Raw genomic sequence first — 17,527 nt, 5'->3', positions numbered from 1 at the left:
TTCTATGTCCTTCTCTTCTGCCTGTAATGTATCCTTTCTTTTTTTCCACTGGATGACTTTAATATCTTCTGTTTTTCTACTACTTTCAGCAGTTTGTCTATGATGAATTTCTATCCTCCCTCCTCCTCCCACCTTGCTTGTGGTTCTCTGAGATTTTTAGTCAGCAATTTGATGTATTTTATTATATTGGGAAATTCTGGGCCAAATATCAAATATCCTGTTAGAGATAGAAGTGGTCAGGTCGGAGAGGGAGAGAGATTGAGATTTTAAGGAATTGGCTTAGGCTCGTAGGCAGGAATTTCCAGAGGGTGTCAATGTTGCAGTTTTAAGTTCAAAGTCTGTCTGTGGACACATTACCTGTCTTTTTAAGGAACATTAGTCTTTTCAGGCTTTCAACTGATTGGTTGAGGCCCACTCATATTATGGAGAATAGTCTGCCTTACTCAAAATCTAGTGATTTAAATGTTAATCACACCAAAAAAATTTTCTTCAAAGCAACATCTAGACTGATATTTGACCCAACAATTGGACACTACAGTCTAGCCATGTTGACACATAAGACTGGCCATTACAGGCGGAAGTTAATCTAGTGAGTAGTTGAACTGGATTAAGGTTCAGTTATTTCTACAGTTACTTTCCATGGACTTCAGCTTAAATTCTCCAAATGTTGCATTAGTGCTTAGAATGGAGGCAGGGTGCTGGAGGAGTTCTTCTTATAATTATGCCTCCACTGTCTTCTTTCAGCTATGTCAGAATATGTGAACTGCATAAAGGGTTCTTTTACAGCACTCTTGCTTCTCCCTCACCATTAGACTGTTCTTGCTTAGTGCTCTGTGCTAGGATAATTTGTGGGGCAGAGAGAGTTCTCTATTGTTCTACTGCATCTTTAATCTTAGTGAGGCATTGTGTATCTTACCCTTAGGAGTAAGTTTCACTGTTTCTATCTGGTAGAAGCCGGTTTCTGCTTTGTATATACAGTCTCTCTAGAATGCTGTCTTCTTGTCCATCTTCCAGTTACAGGAGATGACTACTTGTTATTAGCATGTAATCTTAGGCTCAAGGCATTTCCTATAATTTTCCCAGTATTTGATTTTTTCTTTTATTCTTCCCTCAACAGCAATGTCTCTTTACCTGTGCCTTGTGATCAAGAGGGTTTGCTGAACCTTCCTCTGCAGCTTAAGACATTTGCTTCATCGGAGAAAAGGATTTGGAGAAATGCATCGTGTCTTTTGCCTGTATCCTTTGAATTACTAACCAACTTTTTAGTCCCAATCAGCAGCAAGTGTGGGCTCCTTGGTTTCCTGCCTTGCCGTCATTCTTTCTGCTTAGCACCTGGTAGAGGCTGTGGAAAAGAGGTTGTAAATGACTGCAGATCCCTTTTAGTTTCAGGTGCTCCCAGAAATTTTGGATTTCCATGTTATCCTACTTTGACTTGGAAGCTGACGTTTTATCTCATAAATTTACATGATTTTATGCAGCTAGATTGGTGTCTCTTCCTAACATGCTCTGCTAGGGGAGACCACCTTTTGTTTCTTGCTTTCTAGGACAGATTGTCCTATTTTTTTAGATTTTTGTTGCCTTGAGAAGTCACCTTTTAAAAAGTAAAAGTTATGATTTCAAAGTTTACCTGGATTTTTACTGCTGTTAGAACAGGAACAACATTCTTTGAAGCATCTACATCTTAGACAGAAGTAGCATGTTTAAATTTACTTGTTATTCCCCATATCACCGAAGAAGATGTGGACAATCTCATTGAATATGTTTGTTGCTTAATTATTCCACTTCGCACCACATAATGTGGACTGAAGTCATGAGGCTAATTAAATGCTAAAAATATTTATTGATCGATTCAGTGTTAAGGATCATTTCACCATCTATGTATAAGACTCCCCCCCCAAACTGAATCATATTATATCTAGAAGCTGTATTACGAAATTTAAAATAAAATAGGCATTGGTTTCCTATTTGCAATTAGTTCTGGCCATCTAATTAGTTGTATTTGTTTTACAGAAACTTACAGTTTAATGACCATTACCTTGATAGCTCATTTCTTATGGTGCAGTTTCATTATACCTCTGTGGTTTCCCCAGACTTTCCTCAGGTTTATGATCCAAACATCCTTTCTCTCCATAGCTCTTTAGTTGAGAATAAAATTTTCATTATTTGCAGTGAGAGAGAGGCTAAGCAGCAACTGAAGCTTGTATTGTTGATTATGTTTTTAATGTTATTACCATTAGGAGTACTAAGCATTGATTAAATGCCCATTGTGCAGTAAACTAAGTAAGACAGCAAAACCTGGTATCCCTGCATGGGAAGCTTACATCCTTTAAGAACATGATAGACATTTCCTCTTAAAAAATATCCAGTAGTACTTAAATTTGCTTTGTAATGCTAAAAACCTTAGACTTGGTGGAAAGTTGGTTGTCAGCTGATTCAAAGTCCTTAGGTGGGTCTGAGTTCCTGTACAACATCCCTTTGCTAGAATGGTTTCTGTGCTTTTCCAGGAAGCAAGATCCATTATTAGATAGCTCTAAATGCTTTCTTCTCCTGAGATAAAGCCTGAGATAAGTTATGGGTGAATTTATCTTAGACAGAGGGTATGGTCAAGATAACCCCTGAATATTAGGGTCATTATTTTGAGCACAAGACAGAAATTATTTTCAGCCACCTTTTCTTGGGCAGAGGGGAAAAGTCAGGTCATAACATTAGGTCAATAGGATGGTTGGGAGGCATTTTAGCTGAGCAAGGCATAAGGGAAGTCCACAAGACATCTTTTTGGCTGTCATTCTATAGTCAGTTGGTGTTTATTTATTGGTTAAGATGGTAGGGAAGACACAACTGAGAACGATAAAGGTAATCATGTGTTTCTTGTGTGTAAACTCCTAACTCATCACCGAGTTTTGATATAGAGTGTTAAACTGAACACATTTTATTTAGAGAGCATATCAGGGTGTAGAGAGTAATGTACTCTTAGTAGAATGTGAATTCCTAAATGGTAACTATTTGTGTATTGCATTAGTTTTTGGGGAGCTGTGTTATACTGTGAACTATATATTTGGTCTTCATCCCATTTCCTAGCTTATGTTTTCAAAGAGTGCCTTTTGTATGCTATTAAGATGGCTGGTAGCTGGGGGGAGGCCCTAGATGGCCTCAGGTTCAGGGCTGGTTGCCAGGTGAACCAACCTTGTGATTATGAGATTGGAAATTCCCTAACCCTACCCCACTGACCTCCATTGAGGAGATAAGGGCTGAAGGTTGAGTTGCCAGTGATGTAATCAATCATGCCTATGTAAGGAAGCACCCATCAAATTCCAAAAGGTTGAGTTCTGGGGTCTTCCATCTAGCTGACCATATTGAGGTTCCTGGAATGTGGTACACCTGGAGAGGGCATGGAAACTCTGCCTGCTTCTCCCATACTTCTCCCTTTGCATCTCCCCCATCTGGCTGTTCATTTGTATCCTTTGTAATATCCTTTATAATAAATCGGTAAATGCAAGTAAAGTGTTTTCCTGAGTTTGTTGAACCACACAAATGAGTTAATGAAATGTGGGCAGGGGGCATGGGAACCCCAATTTATAACCAGCAGATCAGAAGGCCAGGTCACAACCTGTGCTCATGACTGGCATCTGAAGTGGGGGACAGTCTTGTGGGACTGAGCCCTCAACCTGTGGGATCTGACATTATCTTCAGGCAGATGGTGTCAGAATTAAATTGAGCTAGAAGACCCAAAGAACCCAACTGGGTTTGTTGAAGAGTCATCTGCAGAGTGGGTTATTGGTAGGGAAAATCCCTCACATATGTAGGGTATAGTTGGAGAAACTGAATTTGTTTTTTCCTATGTTTTTCAGGCTGCCATAATAAAGTACCACGGACTCAGTGGCTTAAACAACGGAAATTTATTGTGTCTTAGTTTTGGAACATAGCAGTGCAAGGTCAAGATGGTGGGCAGGGTTGGTTCCTGGTGAGGATTGTGATTGAGAATTTATTTTGTCTCTTTCTTAGCTTCTAGTTTGTTGGCACTTATGGCTTTCCTTGGTTTAGAGATGCATTACCCAGATTTCTGTCTTCAGACTCACAGAGTTTTTCCTGTGAGTGTTAACAGTGTCCAGATTTTTCCCTTTGGTAAGAACACTAGTCATGTTGGAGTAAAGACCTATCCTACTCCAGTAGGATCTCATCTTATCTCACTGCATCACCAGTGATCTTAAGATTGTTGCAGATGTCATGAGGTAAGATGAGGTCATACTAGAGTAGGATGGGACTTTGAAGCACTAGGGATTAAAACATCAACATTTGAAATTGGCAGGTGATACACTTTGAACCACAGCAGGTATGTAAGCAATAAGATTAATGTTTTAAATGATTTTGATCCATGAGCTTTGGGAATCCACCCTTGAAAATTCAACTGTTTAGAAATTACAAACAAATTATAAGCCAAATTCCAACAAAGCATAGCATAGTTGTATAAGCGTATAATGAATTAGGAGTGTCAGGACTAAGCTTTCCGTATAATGATTCAAATTCTCAGATGTAAGAGAGCAGTCACCTTGTGGCTTTAACTTTAATCTTTCCGGGATACATGCAAAAGGAATAAAAACACTTTTGTTAAGGAAGATTGCAAAGAGTTAAGTTTTCATTTCATAAGGAAAGAGAAAAGTGGTGAAAATAATTCAAAACAAAAATAAATCAAAATGTCATGTGTAATGAAATGGCAAGAGATTTATTTTATAATCTACAGGTTGGTTAGCTTGTTTTTGTGCCACAGTAACTTTCCATGGGCAGTACAGAGAGGTGGAAAATGTATGGTTATGCTTTTTATTCACTGTGTAACTTTGGATTTGCTGTTTTACCTCTGAGTCTTTAAACTACATACGCAGCATTCTCATAAGTAAAATGGGAAAAGTAAATCAAGTTGTAATGATGGCTTGATGAAACATAGGCTATGCTAATGAAATATTAGTTCTATTCTTTCACTTTTTTTCCCTCCAGATTTTAACCTCTACTTTCCTGTTAATCAGGAATGTGATTAACAGGCCCTGGCTTTAGGGAAAGGGTGGTGGTAATTTGTAAAAGTACATTTGCTGAAGGAAATATGCAAACATACTCATTACGGATATAGACACAATTGAGTAAATACAATTTAGAATTTTATTCTTTTAGAATTTTATTACCTTATTACTTCTCTAGCAGAATCCATTTTACAAATTTGTTTTAAAATTAAGATAATATAGAGCAGAAACAAATTTTGAAAATCAGACCTAGAAGGTCTACAGTACATTGATCTGCTTAAAGTTATATTTGTGTGAACCCCACATTCCATAAAACCTTAAAGCTCATAATATTTAGATTTTATTTTTAGATTTATGTATTTAAATAGCAAATTGATTAGAAATTTTTCTGATAATCAAACCTAGTGAGAGAAAAATCATAAAGATTCCTGTCACACAACGGCAATAAAAATCAATGAGTACCTTTAAATGTTTGCAAGAAAACTTAAAAACAAAACAAAACTTTTTAAGCTCTGCATCAATAATCATTGATGTAAAAAATTACTGCTTATCCAGTCACTAAGCCCTGTTGAAGTTTTTCAAGTGCCTTAGATCCCAAGAATCTAATGATACCTTAGCTCGAATCTATAATATAAGGAAGAATGAGAAATGGACTATTAAATTTCTAAAAAATGGGATTTTTTTTTTGGTAACATGTGAATGTGTATCTTGTGTCTTAAATAACATTCTCTTTTTTTGAATTTCAAACTTATTGACTGGTTTTAATACAATCCCAATTTCATTAATGGATTGGTCAGTGTCTGAATAATAAAAACACACATATTTCCCATTGAACAATTCCTCCTGCAGTTTTGCTTTGTGATTAGACCCTGTGAAAAGGTCGCTAGCAGATATCCATTAGGCAATTTACAATATTTGCTTAAATTCACTTTGGTGAATGAATTATCTTAATCCCAAACTAATTTCCAAAATATCCTGTAAAGTCAAAGAGCCACTTCTATATTTTCAAAAAGACAAAGAAAAAAATATTTACTGGTTACTCATTACTAAGCAAACAAAAGTAGTTGAGAATATTGAAAATTAAACACAAACCTTTAGAATGAGTTATGTGACCTGTTTATTGGACCACAACTAAAAGGAAAAACATAGTGGGCATATCAGTTTAACGATTTTATTGGGCATATTAAAATATTTTAATGTCCTTCATCACATTGATTCCCTCACTTATTATTTGTTTTTGTTCATTAAATTATGATTATTTTTGGCCCACGTGCAAAACAGAAGATATTTTATTAAATTGGGTATGCAAATCTAACTGGAAATACTACATCTAGAGGCATTTGGACATCTTTTTCCCCACCCACTTTTCAGATATGTTTAAATAGTGAACATAGGTATGAGCCCACAATCTCTTATCTGTAATTCTCAAATCCCAAAACCCTGAAAACTAAGTTAAAAAATAATAATTTCTTAAAAGCAAAACCTGACCTTATGTGAATCAATGTAATGGTAAAACCTGAGGTCATTTCCACTAAATGTGAACAGTCAGATGTTTCACAGCAGAAATGATGCTATTTTGACTACTGGCCTGCTGAAAAGGTTTAAGGTAGATGCACTATATTACATTTACAAACTCTCTAAAATTATGAATACATAAATAAATCTGGCCCCGAGGGTTTCCAATGAGAAACTCCAGACCTGCATTTTTTCCCTTCTTCCCTAGAAGAACCTATGCAACTTCCCAAATATCACAAAAGTATTCATCACAGTGTGGGTTTTGTACATTTATTTATTTGATATTTGCTATAGGAATGATGCTGACATCATAGTGACCCATTCTGTTGATAGAGACACTAATACCTTTTGAAAGACAGAAATTATTTCTCCCCACTAGAGGACTTACAGCATTACAATTAACTTAGAATAGATTTCCCACATGTTCATATGATAAGGCAGAAGGTAGGACCATCGATGTTGGTAATAATTTCAGTAAGACCTGTCTTCATTTTTGTTGGTGATGACTGTAGATATTGTTATTATGTGGACTAATGAAATAATTCAATTCTGACATGCAAATAACTCATTAAATATAAGTGTCTTTTGCTTGAAAACCCAATTCATTCTGCTAGAGTGATACATAGGTAAGAGAGGCTGGGATGCTACAGGGTCAGATGAAATTTTAGCTTTTAAGATTGAAAAGTTCTATGTTAGATGGAATAGGTCTCCTGGGAGACAGTTTCATTTTATCCTTGATGTTAGCAACATTTCTCTGATAGAATCTTCGTTTTCCTAGTTTCATTCCATTGGTCCTGGGCATGTCCTTTTGCACTACTCTAAATAATTCAATATTGTATAATAGCTCCTAGTAAAGGGCTCTTTTCACTTCCATTTCCTGCCCTCACATTATCCAATAAAACCTTTAGTTTGAGTTTGCTATTCTTTAATACCTTTTAATTTTATTCTCTGGACCTTAGTCTATGGTTCATCTGCCTTTTACTACCTGTTTCTCTACCAGCTATGGTCAGAGCTATCTAATGAGAATAATAATACCCTTTTATACAAAAGTAGAACCAAATGCAGCAATGCATAGCATTTTTGCTAATAGTTCTGGGACACTGTAGGTGGCTTCTGCCAACAGCCAGTTGCCTCTCAATTCCCAGTAAGACAAATTAAACCTAATGAAAATGGTGACTAGAATAATTAAAAGTCAAGAAATAGCTGGATTTTTTTCCCTTTAACAGATGCAAACACCAAACTTACTTTCTACTGTATAATTAGCTAACATTTGACATTTTGTTATTTTCTTTGTTTTCCTTGCCTGCATTTTAAAAACCACTGTTTTACATGTTCTGAAATATCTTACTTGGAATATTTCAAATGCACTTTCTTGCATTGTTGCTGTTCTTTTTCTTTCACCTTATTAATGGCATTAGGGAAAATGTATTGTATTGAAAACTTCTCTGCTCTTTTTGTTGTAACTTCGACTTAATAAATCATCATGCAAGACGGGAGAGTGAACAACACATGAGTTCTACTCCTATTGAAACTTGCAATATTGTAAAGAAGCAGACATATACAAAAATTAGAAAAAAAATACCATGGCCCCCAGTTAAAAGTGAGTATGAGTGAGTGGAGATGGGGACCTGAGATATGAAGAGATGTGTGTAAACTACCATCAGACTTCCTAATAAAAATTATGAGGATGCCACCTTAAATTCACCTAACTTATAAACTGGTTAAGATTAGAGTCAATTTTGATATATGTAGTGGATTAAACGTGACCACAAATTGTTTGCAGCTTCTTCTCTGGAGTGACGGAGACCATTTTTTTCATGCCCTTGAATCTGGGCTGTTTTTGCAGCTTGCTTTGATCAATAGAATCTGATGAAAGTGATGTGGTAGTTCTGAGCCTAAACCTCAAAACTCTTTACAACTTCAGTTCTTGTCTTCTTGAAACACTGAAACTACCACGTGAAGATTGCAGACCTAGCCATCCTGAGGATAAGAGACCTGTTGCAAGAGGGGTAGCTGCGGAAAACCGACAACAACCATTAGGACTGTGACAGGCCATCTTTGCCCACCCAGCTCCTGATGGCACGTGAGTGCCAGTAGGCAAATGAGTGACCCAAGGCATGACCAGCAGAAGAATTTCACCTCTGAGCTCAGACAAATTTGCTGACCATAAAATCATGGGCCAATCAGTTTGCTGTTACTTTGAGCTACTATGTTTTGGGGTTGGTTTATTATGCAGCAAATGGTAAATAATATGTACAAAAGCAAACATACAGACAAGGCCAGAAAAATTTGGTTTAATAAAGGGAATAATTTAAAACTGTTTTGTATGATAATACACTGTTTGCAGTTTCCCTGGAGGTGCGCATTGGTCCTACTCTAATGTTGATAATACCATCATCAAAATCTCAAGCCATTGTACCTCAATCAAGCTCTTGTCTGTGAAATATTCAAATGGTTGGGTCAAAGACATTTAACCTTTTGTTTTAAAAGAGGTTTTAGAACTTTTGCAAAGAGTTGAGAAGAATCAAATCAACAAAATAATTAAACTTGCTACTGGAAAAATCAGGTACTTACATGTAAATTTTCAGGTGCTTTCTTATTTAAATTTTATTTTCACCATTGTAGTAGATGTACACATACATTTTTCACTCCTACCACTTCTGTTCCACTTCTCAGAGCCAACCACCCTTAAGTCTTTTAGCTCTTTCTCCTATTTACTTTTGTGCCTTCAAAGAACATAGTTAAAAGTGATACATTTTTATTTTTCAATTTTAGATAGTATCTCTTGATTTCTTATCATGGGTGAAGAGGATGTAGCAGCCATACATATATCACCACTCCAGCTATACACACTTCCCGTTTCCCCCTTTCCCGTATATAGTACTTTAAATTTAATTAATATTCAACATTGATTTGTGATTACAACATAAATATTCTTCAAAGTAAAGCCATGTAATGCATACTTTCTTACTTACAATCTTTTGTATTTTCTCTAAAGTTAATAATTGCTTCCCTTATTTATTTTCTTAGTCTTACATGTCTCCATTACTAATTAATTGCCAAATTATCTTCTGGACTTATAAAACTTGTCACAAAATGATAAAACACATCTGGGAATCAACATATTCAACTTTTTCCTTGTAGACAAACTGTAGTTTAAGAGGTCTAGTTTCCTGTCCAATATGGACTTTTCTCCAGGCACAATGGACAGCTGTTATCCTAGTCTGAAAACTTTCCTTAACTACAATCCTGGGAATTCCTTTCCTCTCTGCCCGGCTGGCGCTACTGTTCCCTAGATACCGGTTTTTCTTTCTTCCTTGGATTATTGCTTTTTTTTAACTGAATCTCATTCCCTAGTAACTTCTTCACAAAGGATAAATGGCAACAGAACCACTCTGATTTAGAAACCCAGGAATTCCATACATCCTGCAGTCTAGAATTCGAACAGTCACACCTAAGCAGGGCAGAGTACATTCTGCACAGTTTTCTGGGCAGCTCTTACATGAAAGGATAGTTTTTGAGACATGGTCTGAAAATTTGTGAATCCATGCTCACATATGATTATTGTTTTGTACTGAGTATAGTATTATAGAATGGATATCGTTTTTTCTAAGAATTCTGAAAGCATTGCATCAAAGTGATATATCTTTTGATGTTATCTTTTAAAGTCAAAACTTTTTTTTCTTCTGAAATATTTGGAAACTTTTACACCTGGTTTTCTACCGTTTCTATGTGGTGTAACCTGATGTAGGTCTCCTTTTATTCATTTTACTGAGCTTTATGCAATCCCTTTTTATTTAAATACGCGTGCCCTTCCAGAACTAAAAAAACTGTATTTATTTGTTCATTTGATGTATACATTTTCCTCTTAGTGTTTCCAGTTCTCTCTTCCTAGAACTCTTTTTAATTGTATTCTGAGTTTATATTATAATTTGATTGTTTTATTCTCCTCCAATTTTATATCTCTTTGCCTTTTTTCTTCTTTTACTGTTTTCTCAACTTGGTTTTCCCAATGTCGATTATAATTTTAAAAATCTTTGTCATATTTTCAATTTTTATGAGTTCATTCTTGTTATCTTAATGCTTATTTTAAATATTCAGTTGCTCAATTGATGCAATATAGTTTTCTTATCTGATACTAATTATAGTGTTTTAATAGGCTTTTCCTGCCATAGGCATTGCCTCTGTTTCCTTGAAGTTCCTTTATTTTGTAGAATTGGTTTGTTCTCTTTCATTTTAGAGGCTTTCCATAAACATATAATAATCCTTGGCCAGCCATTTCTGGAGAGGTCTTTAAAAATTGGAACCTGGCTTGTCAACTGGTGACTTTCAATGTAGAAAGATAAGAGTGCAAAAATGTGGCATTTTTAGTGGAGGTTCCCCTATTTTTATAGGTTTTACAAATTGTAACTCATTTCAGAGTTTTGGGTGTGAATTGTAATTTTGACTCTACTTATGGAGGCGTGAGCTTCAGTTTTGAATGGCTTTCTAACCATCTATTCATCTGTTTTCCAATTTCCAACATTTTCTTTATATCTCATGATACCCAAATGATTCTCTCCCATTCATTCTCTTCATTTGTGTGGATTTGTGATTTTAAAAATAATTACCCATTCTTAATGGAGGTTCTGAGACAGACTGGAGATTTACATACACGGTAATCGACTATGTTTTAACAAACATGTTTTAATAGTTTATTTCTTGGCTGAGAAAAATATTTAACTTAGAAAAAAATACTTTTAGCTGGCAATACAATTAATTGGCAAAGAATTTAAAAGGTTATGCTTCTCAATGAACTGTCTGGCCTCCGTTTTTAGAGGTGCTTGTTTTCAGCTCCTTTTTTTTTGAGACAGAGTCTCGCTCTGTCACCCAGGCTGGAGTGCAATGGCGCAATCCCAGCTCACTGCAACCTCCACCTCCCGGGTTCAAGTGGTTCTCCTGCCTCAGCCTCCCAAGTAGCTGTGATTATAGGTGCCCACCACCACACCCAGCTAATTTTTTAAATGTTTTTAATAGAGACAGGGTTTCACCAGGTTACCCAGGCTGGTCTCGAACTCCTGACCGCAGGTGATCCACCTGCCTCAGCCTCCCAAAGTGCTGGGATTACAGGTGTGAGCCACCACACTCAGCCTTTCAACTTCTTATATCATCTTCTGAGTGTATAACACCCATTCTGCCCTTTGATGTTTGGCACTGGACGATAAGAATTAAAGATCCTTCCAGATTAGTTCATATAAAAGTATCTCAGTCTTTACATTAATTTCATAATTCCAATAAATTATTGTTGCTTTGAATGAGTATACCATAATTTATATGCATTTATGTAACAATCCCCATATTGATGAGTATTTCAAATTTTTTTGTTATAATATCTAATGCTTCAATTACTATTGCTATAGAAACAACATTTAATCAAGGAGCACATATATCTGTAGGGCAACTTACTAGTAGAACTGTATTTTTAAAATGTAAGTTTCCATGGAAATTATTCAAATTTAGAATCCAAAAAGGATTAAGTGAAAATATTGTTTTCCAAAACCATTATAAACACTGGCTTCATAATCTTTTCAATTTTTGCTAGCAGATAAAAAATTACATTGTAGCTTATGTGTTTTTTTCATTTTTTTATGAAGGAGATTTGGTAACTTTTCATATTTTTAGAAGTAATTTTTTCTTTTTTTGCTTTTCTATGAACTATCAGTTCTGATTTTTTGCCAATTTTTTATTTGGTTTTAGACAATTCTCTTCTTGATATCTAGAGGCTTTTTTTAAATTAAAGAATTATGATATAAGCTGTAAATTATTCACCAAATTTGTTGTCTTTCAATATTGTTTATGTGTTTTTGCTATGCAGACTTTCAAAAAAGTGTTACATTTAATTATATCAGTGTTTCCACTTATGGAATCTGGATAATTTCTCATCCAACATATTAAGGTCTTTCCCTCTCAAAAGTATTAATATTTGTCATATATTATTCTAATCCTATTACATTGGCATTTTTTCCTTCCTGGAAGTAATTTTGAAGTAAGGTAGGTAGTAGAAATTCAATTGTTATTACTAATGGCTACCCTTTTTCCCAAAATCATGTATTAAAAGATTTTTCTTTTTTCCCTGTAACTTGAAATTTTATTATTACTATATCATGTACTAAATTCCTGTATGAATTTGGCATATTTCTTGGACATCCTGTATTGTTCTATTGATCTGTTTGTCAATTTTTCAACTGGTGTGATATTATTTTAATTATTGCAGGTTTTACCCATGTTTTAATACAAATGAAAGCTAGTTCTCGTTAATATTTAAGTTTAGAATGCTTCTGTCTCTTCTTTCTTATTTAGTCATATAGTTATATGATAGAATAAGTTTACTATTTTACAGAAAGGGAGTTTGTTGGTATCTTCATTTGACTTTGTTAATTAGAGTTTAATGTGAGAAACTCCATTGTGTGAACTCTCTTATACACACCATCGTTTATCTTAGCTTTTAAGTTTCTGTTTGTGTCTTCTAAGAGCAGTATATGCATTTTTAATATTAATCTTGCATATTTCTTCTTAAGTTTGTTACCAAATATTTTATTATTTCAAATTCTATTTAATATTTCTCAGTGATTGTTGTTTACATAGCATGTCTATTTTTTCTACAAACTAACTTTGTATCAAGTCACCCATTAAACTATATTATCATATATATTATTTTCACTGTAGGTTTTCATTGGTTTTTTAAGTTAACAAACATGTTCTTCAAATATCACTTTAATGTCTCCTTCCTTTTCAAGCTTTAAATTTAATTTAAATTTAAATTAACAAATTTTTGCTTGATTTGTTGTCTGGTACCTTCTAAAAATGTTAAAATCAATTATTCTGTATACATATGTATACATGTATGTAATATGTAATATTATTTTCTTACCAAGCTTTAGAATATTCTCGATAGATTTAAAAATACCTCTTTTCCTCTTATATCTTTTTCCTCTCTTTTTTTTTTTTTTTTTTTGAGAAAGAGACTCACTCTTTTCCCAGACTGGAGTGCAGTGGCACAATCAGGGTTCATCATAACCTTGGCCTCCAGGGCTCCAGTGAGTCTCTCGTCTCAGCCTCCTGAGTAGCTGGGACTACAGGTGCGCACCATCATGCCTGGCTAAGTTTTCTTATTTTTGTAGAGACGAGGTTTCACCATGTTGCCCAAGCTGATCTCAAACTCCTGGGTTCATGCGATCCACCTGACTCAGCCTCACAAAGTGGTAGGACTACAGGTGTGAGCCACTGCCCCTGTCTCCTCCTTCTCTCTTCCTGAGCCCTCATTCTTCCTCTACCATTTTAATGTTGCCATGTTTGGTACAAAGAGCAAATGCCAGGTGTTTGTCAATAGAAATGAATGTGGGAAAAGTACCTGAATTTTCCCAATTTATGGTTTGTGATTTATAAACTGTGTTAATCAAATTCACAGTCACCTTTTGGCAGAGTGCCCCAAGGGAGAGAATTGGTGAACCCACCAGGAATAACTCATTCTCTTCATTCAAACGAAGAATCAGATTAGTGATTGTGGCTATATAAGAACTTATTTTAAAAACTTTTTATTGAGGTGGGGGCAATTAAATAATAAAATATATAATGTTAAGTACAAATACATTGTGCAAATATATGTCGCTGACAATCACTACTGAGATAAAAGTATTGAAGATTTCCAGTATGGCACATATGTCACTTTCATCTCAAGAACTCATCCTCCCTATAGCCTCTGTCAGTTTCACCTCTTCTTGAACATCATATAAATAGAATCAGACAATATGTACTTTTTTGCCCAGCTTCTTTTATTCAATATAGTATCTATTCTGTGTACATCGGTAGTTTATAATTTTTATTGCTGTTTCATATTACACTTTATGAACAATGAATTACATAGATGCTATTGTCAATGGATATTTGGTTGTTTTCAGTTTTGGGATTTATTTTAAAAAAGGAGTTTTTTGTTTGTTTGTTTGCTTGTTTTTGAGATGGAGTCTGGCTCTGTCACCCAGGCTGGAGTGCAGTGGCACAAAAAAGGACATTCTTGTACAAAGTTACTATTACTTGAAAAAAAAAACTCTTTTGGATATTTTTATTTGCTTTTAGATATTAACACATTCTTTTCTTGGCTATATACCTAAGAACGGTATTGATGAATCATATGGTAGGCATACCTTTAGTTAGCTTTAATAGATAATTCCAAATATTTTTCAGTCTGCCCATATCAATTCACACTTCAACCAACAATGCAGTCGAACTCCAGTAGCTTCACGTCCTTGCTACTTGGCACCATTAGACTTGTTGATACTAGCCATTTTGGTGGTAGGAATGGTACAGACTGAGGTTTTAATTTGTTCTCTTCTGATGAATAACTATGTTGTGCTCAAAAGCCATTTGGATATCCTGTATTTTGAAGTGCCATTCATGTTTTTGCCTAATTTTGATTCGATTTTTGTTTTTTACTTTTTTGTGGTGGAATTTTTATATATTCTGTATATAAATCATTTATTTTATATATACATTGAAAGTGTATTTTTCTCAGTCTTTGAATTACCTTCTTGCTTTCTTAATGATCTTTTGATGAGAAGAAATTCTTAATTTTAATAAAATCCAATTTGTTACTTTTTTTCTTTCAGGGTTACTTGCAAGTTGTTTATTCCAATGTCATGAAGATATTGTGCTGTGTCTTCTCTTAGAAACGTTATTATTTTAATTGTTACATTTAAATCTATGATTAATCTTGAATATTTTTGTGTATGATGAGAGTTAGGGCCTCAAGATTCAGTTTTTCAAATTATCCTAGCATCATTTGTATAAAAGGCCATCCTTTCCACAACTGAATTGTAGTGACATCTTTGTTATTAATCAGGTGACAATATGTGTGGGGGTCTATTTCTGGACTCTATTATCTTCTTTTGTTTATTTCTGTATCTTGAGCCAATACCATAATGTATTTACTATTATAGTGTTATACTGAATCACTGTGTGGTATTATAGATCTTTCAACTTTGCTCTTCTTCAGAATTATCTTGGTTAATCTAGGTCCTTTAAATTTCCTTACTTCACCTTGTTAGTTTACACACACACACACACACACACACATTCATACACACATGCGCATACACATAGTGTGCTGGGTTTTTGTTGGGATCAAATTGATTCATGAAACTTAACACTGGCTGAGCTTTTTGCTAAGTACTTTTTATTCCATAATTTTGCAACAATTGTGTGACGTTGGTACTATGTTTATCATCGTTTTACCAATGAGTAATCTAGGCTTAGAGAGTGTAAAATATACCCAGGTAGAGTCAGTGTGCATCATAACACAGACATGATTGGCTCAAATACCTATTGCATAACTTGTTGAAAGGCAGTGACTTTTTTAGAAATTCTGTGAGATCTTTCATTTTGGGACATTGAACAAACAATTGAATAATGAATAAAACAGTATGAATGTAATTCAAGACAATTTGCCCTTGGAGTTGGAGCATAACAAGGAGTTCTCAGTGTCAGTTTAACACACTACTGGCCGTTTTTTGGTAGATAATAATTACATGACAACAATATATAATTTTAGATTATTAGTGATAATAGGAAATGGGCCTGTCACAATAATAATTACCTTTCCCTTCAAAATAATGTGATATAGCTGTGGCACATAAGCTCATTTAGTTCTAAAGATCCTGTGACTAGAGTTCTATTTCACCTTAATTTTAAAACAAGTCAGATAAGAAGAATGTAAGAAAATACTTTGTATGTCTTCTTTTTTCCCTATTACCTGCTTGACTGAAGACTGGGCGAAACTGGGAGAACATAATTATTTTTTCAATCTCTATTTATTGATCTTGATAACTTAAACCTTACATCCTAATTATACTAAAATAATCAGTGGGTGATAATTTTTGCTGCAAATAAGATGCTAACAGATTTTCAAAAATAAAGTGTTTTCTGTTTCCCTTTTCTTTATGGGCCATTGCTGTATTTTCCACCTCGTTTATCTAATCATTTGAGTATCCAGTGGTGTCATAATGCCCACTGAATGCCCAAGGTTCAGCTGTGAGTCAATCCATGACTACCTTCCCATGCAGCTTGCACAGTCAAATACAGCATTCTTTGCCTTGAGGCTAACTAAAAAATCCTCATTGTCTGATTGTAAATTATTCTGACAAGTTTTTTTTGACCTAAATTTTTGACCAAACTAAATTAATATCAGGAAAATTTAGAATAGTGAGAGGGCCTGATTTTAAGGATATCAAATTTCTCAATGGAGATACATTTCTCAGTTACCATATAAATGAATGCAGTATTTGATGTAGACCCTCTTCTCTTTCTCATTTCATTTAACTTTTATTCTTTTGAATGTGCTGATATGCTTGATTTTATTAAATCATTGGTTCTCAAGCACTTCCTTTAAGTTTCCTAAGGAAGGAGTTTATACCTCCCTGAGTCTTTCCCTTCGCCCCTTTACCTTTACTCCTCAGCAGTAAAATTTGCGGTTCTGTGCAGAATTCCATTATCCATATGGTAGAAAATATACCTTTTCAGTTAAGTCTGAGATTAGGTGAAAATTTAATGGTTGTGATTCTGCATAGTTTTTTTTTGTTGTTGTTGTTTTTCTTGTTTTGCTTTATTGGTTCTTGGGTGGGTCTAAACATGCACTGCTACGTGTAAACTCCATCTTTGGAGAAATATGAACAAGGATCTTCTGGAAAAGGTTATCATTAAAAAGCTTCTGAAGGTAAATGCATGTTGCACTGAGAGGAAATAATGAAAAATGAATCTAAAATCTTCATTCAAAACATACTTGACTATAGTTGACAATGATAAAGAAGTCCCCTTTGAAAATCGCAATCGTTCTTCATGAGGGATGTCAGGGAGGGAATACTCGTCTTGTATTGTCACTGAGGCTTCCTCAGTCCTTAGAGCAGTGTCTGGGACATACAGTAAAGGTCACTTGTTGACTTATTAAATTTATTTTCCATTTATTGGATTGTGAT

The 17,527-nt window shown here is 34.6% G+C and overlaps 1 long non-coding RNA gene across 3 annotated transcripts in view; it reads left to right on the top strand.

The window, feature by feature from the left end:
- Window positions 1-17,527, top strand: part of LOC117071598 — a 113,678-nt gene that overhangs the window by 56,178 nt on the left and 39,973 nt on the right. The window contains exon 4 of one of the 3 annotated variants that reach the window (XR_004432372.1): window positions 1,118-1,497. The exons of the other annotated variants lie outside the window; for them this stretch is intronic. This is a non-coding gene — a long non-coding RNA (uncharacterized LOC117071598). Of the gene's footprint in view, window positions 1-1,117; window positions 1,498-17,527 lie in introns of those variants that run through there. 3 annotated transcript variants of the gene reach the window in all.

Source organism: Trachypithecus francoisi, unplaced genomic scaffold, assembly GCF_009764315.1.
Source record: "Trachypithecus francoisi isolate TF-2019V2 unplaced genomic scaffold, Tfra_2.0 Lachesis_group3, whole genome shotgun sequence".
NCBI lineage: Eukaryota > Metazoa > Chordata > Mammalia > Primates > Cercopithecidae > Trachypithecus > Trachypithecus francoisi.
This window is presented reverse-complemented; position numbering and strand designations above follow the sequence as displayed.